Below are 4,760 nucleotides of genomic sequence, written 5' to 3' on the forward strand. Positions count from 1 at the left end.
GTCTTGACATGTTGACTCCTCCTGCAGACAACCCTGGCTCTTAACGCCCATGTTAATTACCCTGAAAGTTCATTCTGAATAGGCTTTAACGTAGTCAACAGAGATATAAATTTCACTGTTATTCAATTCTAGGCCCAGGCACAGCTCATGGTTTTCTAAGCCGGGTTGCTACCAAGCCTGTTCTGGCACCCATGTTTCCATGGCTGGAATGCTCTGCTCTGCTAGCAACCGAAGAAAAGCACAGGAGAAGCAAAAGAAATCTGGCTGATGTCTTGCCTCCAAACAGCCAGTTCTTGTTCTTCTATTCCCCCACCCTCCTTCCGTCTCTTATGCACCCATGCCTGGAATCCTTTTTTTTCCATTGCTGTCCAAAATTCATGATTGTGCAAAACACTCCCAGATGCTTCCTTCCACAAATGCTAGCAAAAGACAAAGCTCTCTGCCAACGTCAGCAAAGATTTCCCCACCACAGGCTGTATAAGACAACTGCTGTTGTCCTCGACACAACCTACACATCATGACATGGTTGTAAGAAAATACAAATCTCAGGACTTTTCTCCCCCCTGCCCCCCCCCCCGGTTTTCTTTTGCTGCATCCATTTATTTTAGATATTATATCAATGCCATTTGCACAGCTAGCATTAGGACCGGATCAGCACTTCCTTTCTCTCTGAGGCACGTCAGCTTTGACAGGCCTGTTCTGACCTTCCTGTTAAAGGCAGGAGAGCTTTCGAGTTCAGACTTCAAGACGCCTGCACCCATTATATTAAAATCTGGTCACTGGAACCCGAAATCGTGGGGAAACAACAGGGAGTGGATAGGTTGTATGTATCCCGGTCTTCTCTCCTTTCCTTGTGTGTGTGTGGTTTGGTTTGGTTTGTTGGTTTGGGGGTTTTCTGCTTGTTTCTTTCAGGAAAACTTTGAGGAGTCTACAGGTTGTGGTCCTCCTAATGCCCAGGATCTGGTTCTCCTCATCTCTCAAAATGAAAGAGGGATGAAAATCTTAGCGAGAACTAGCTGGATGGCCCAGGGTGGGTTCCCTCTGCTGCTCCCTTCAAACCAGTGCAGTGGGGAGAAATTTCTGGCAATATTGTTTTGACAGTTGCTTTTGGGAATTGTGGGTGACCTTGACTCCCCATCTTTCTGTGCCTTATCCATAGGTAGCTACCTACCAGAACCCTCTTATCCATGATGCCTTCAATTGCTCCCCATGACAGGAAGGCCAGTTCTGAGTGAAAGGTAGGAGCCATTTCTAAAAAAGGAAGCATTTCCTTCAACAGTGGAAGATGATCTGGAAGTGCTAGTCCCCTTTTCTGGGATTTTTCAACTCCCCAGTCTAGCCTACACATCTAGGAAACTAGGAAATCTCCTGGTGGTATTCTATCTAAGTACTAAGTAGATCTGATGTGCTTAGTTTCTCTTGAGTCACTAAGTGTTCGACTTATATGCAATTCTATGTGCAAGCCTGCAGATTGGAGAGGCATCCCCAAGGAGAAATCAGGGAGGGGCCAAAGCTCCTGATGCATTGTCGCAACACAAGCTTCCACCCCTTTTTTGGGTGTCATTATGATGTCACACACAGACACAAAAGGGATGGACACTTGTTTTGTCATTTGGGCAAACAAATCAGGCTCTCCAGACATGTCTGAAAATTTCACAAGAGGTTTACTCATTTTTCACCTTGTGCATATCCTTAACAGATTTTGAATTGCGCTCAGAGCAAGGATACCCATGTAGTAGCTCCAATATTTGGAGCCCAGAGTCCCCCATTGTGGGGAGATGGGCAGGGACAAATTAAATAAATAAATAAATAAAAATAATAATAATATTTTAGAGTGTTTTGCTGCAGCAGCTGAAGGTGGGGGGAAAAAACCCAGAAAAGTTGGGAATCAGCCTTTCTCAGGTTCTAGTTTCTCATATCCAATGTTCCACTTTTATTTACCTTCCAAGGTCGATCCCAAACAGTGTTGAACAGGGGTCAGAGGTCCAGCTCATGGCCCCTACTTTGTGGGGTGCCCCAGGGTTCGGTATTCTCTCAGCTCCTTTTTAACATCTACATGAAACCACTGGGCGAGATCATCTGCCACCATGGGATAAGGTATCATCAATGTGCAGATGATACCCAATTATACATCTCCATCTCAGGTGATTTGAGAGATGCCACGACCGCCTTTTCGCAGTGCCTGGAGGCTGTGGGGGTCTGGATGAACCCTGGTAAGACAGAGTGGCTGTGGATTGGAGGCCCTCTGTATCCAAGGATTTGCCATCTTTGATTCTGGATGGGGTTGCACTGCCCCAGCTGGACCTGGTACGTAATCTGAGGGTCCTCCTGGACTCATGACTTCTGCTTGAGGAGCAGGTGGCAGCCGTGGCCAGGAGGGCCTTTGCCTATCTTCGTGTGGTACGCCAGTTACACCCTTTCCTGGATCGGGAAGCTGTTCAGCCAGTCACTCATGGCCTGGTCATCTCTCAGCTAGATTATTGGGGATAAACATGGGGATACCCTTGAAGAGTATCTGGAAGCTACAGCTGGTTCAAATGTGGCCATGTGGACAATCTTGGGTGCCCCAAGAATGGCACATATAACACCTTTACTGCATGAGCTGCATTGTGTCCCAGTCTGGTTCCAGGTCCAATTCAAAGTGTTGGTTATTACCTTTAAAGCCCTACATGGCATGGGTCCAGGTTACCTGAAGGACCATCTCACCCCCATTATATCCACCCGTCCCACCTGGACAGGTAGAGAGGGCATGTTGCAAACCCCATCAGCTAGAGAATGTCAGCTGGCGGGGCCCAGGAGGAGAGCCTTCTCTGCCGTTGCCCCCGCCCTCTGGAATATTATCCCCCCTGAGGTGCGGCAGGTCCCTACCCTCCCAGCTTTCCGGAAAGGATTAAACACCTGGCTCTGCCAGCTTGTGTGGGGTGACAAGAATCTTACCCAATCCTGCGGGTGGCTGGTGCCTTGATGACACTTCCTGAGTGACTGCCAATTTTATATTTATCCTTGGATCTATTTATTTTCTATTTATCAAGATTATTGCATGTTGTAATTTTAATTGATTTTAACTGTTTTGCAAACTGTCCAGAGTCATTTCAACAAGATGGGCGGTGACAAATTTGATAAATAAATAAATAAATTTACCGGGAACTGCATACAAATTCCTCGATTTTATGACCACGTCCCATCAGCTGCTGATGAAATATTTCTATATAAATTTGTGACCTGTTACAGATCCCTACAGGAATCATTTCCTGCTTACTTAGTTCATTTTCTGGATTCTTGCAGATTGTAACCTTAAATCAGAGGCTTAAGAGAGCAATGCTACTTTTCTCCTTTACTTACCCTCAGTATCTGACTTCTGCCTTTCATTTACAAGGACAATAACTTTTATCTCTCTCTAGCAGAGAAGATGGACTGTAGGAACTCTCTCCTCTGATTATGTGTTCAGGACGGTGCCAGAGAAAACATGTGGACTGGCCAGGTCAGTTACCAGCATGAGTGTCTAGAAAGGGCAGTGGGTAGCACAGTCTTGCCAGAATCCTAACAGCAGCTCACAACTGCAGAAGCTAGATTCTTACAGAATTCTTCTAAGGAAAAAGGGGCTAGGTTACAAAACCTTGGAAACTGTATATTTTAGACTTCATTTATTGGTGAGTATATTAAATCAGGTCCTCCTGGGTGCCTTTGATCCTCTTTCCAACTGCACCTGAACCCAAGAGGGAGGATGTACTCATTCAGAAGGTATAAAAGGATGCCCAATTGTTCTGGTTCTGCTGTCTTTGGAAATGTCCATTCCTTTTTTCCAGGCTCAAGTAATTTCGTTGCATCATTAAGTCAATGGATTGGGACAAAGTAACAGGAGCATTATGACAAAAACATCCAGTCCTAGTTAATCAGCTCATGATTTAATTCTGGATCAGCTGAAATTTCTGAACTCTTTTGCCAAGGTGACTCAAGCCAATGCTTTGCATGACTTAAATGGGAATGTATTAGATAAACTCCCATCAAATGGCCATGACCTTCACATTTCTTTTTAAGCACTTTTTTTTTTTAAAAAAAAGAAAGTCACTTGCAGTTTGGCTCAAGGAAAAGAAATCACAATGTGAAAAATACAAATTCACAGAATTTTTGGTTAAGATCAGATGTAGTTTTGTGCTTTTACCTTCTACTTTACAAGGAGCAATGCTGCTACATCTTTCTGCTGGGAGATCTCATGCTGTACTGTTTTGAAGCCTAACGCTCCTCACAATCAACCAATTCTGAATCAACCAATCAAAAATCGATTAATTTTTTCTACTTGCTGTTCTGTGAAAAGGTCCATTCAGCACTGAGAGTTCTACGCAATCATTTGTTCTAATTGTGCTAGAATCAAACATCTGGAAAGTTCTGGAAAGCTGCCATGAGGGCCAGAGGGCAATCTTCCTGTCATATTGTGGCTCAAACAGGGCTATTTCTGATTCCTATCTAACTCTCCAGCCAGTTCACTAGTCAACACATCAAATGACTGCTGTGATAAGCAATCAAATAAGACTTTTCCCCCCCTAAATATGTATGTGGAAGGCACAAATTTGTTTGCTGAAAAATCTGTGTGTGCTTGTTTTCTATTGTATATGCTACCAATAACTGTTGAAATGCACGCGCACACACATGGGAACATTTTGACTTACTCATTTTCACTGTCCTCAGTGACTTCACAACACACCTAAGACACTGCCCCATTCACTGCCTGAGTCCTGCTGAGTTACATGAGCAATCCCATG

At 44.4% G+C, this 4,760-nt stretch overlaps 1 long non-coding RNA gene across 1 annotated transcript; it reads left to right on the forward strand.

Annotated features, from left to right (window-relative positions):
• Positions 1-578: 578 nt before the first annotated feature.
• Positions 579-3,935, forward strand: LOC112540707 (uncharacterized). The gene is made up of 3 exons (XR_003084779.2): positions 579-823; positions 1,160-1,238; positions 2,145-3,935. It is a non-coding gene; the product is annotated as an uncharacterized LOC112540707 (long non-coding RNA).
• The last annotated feature ends 825 nt before the right edge of the window (positions 3,936-4,760 follow it).

This window comes from Python bivittatus, unplaced genomic scaffold (assembly GCF_059951505.1).
Source record: "Python bivittatus isolate LINGU-HERP-01145 unplaced genomic scaffold, Pbiv_v1 ctg000960_np1212, whole genome shotgun sequence".
Taxonomy (NCBI): domain Eukaryota; kingdom Metazoa; phylum Chordata; class Lepidosauria; order Squamata; family Pythonidae; genus Python; species Python bivittatus.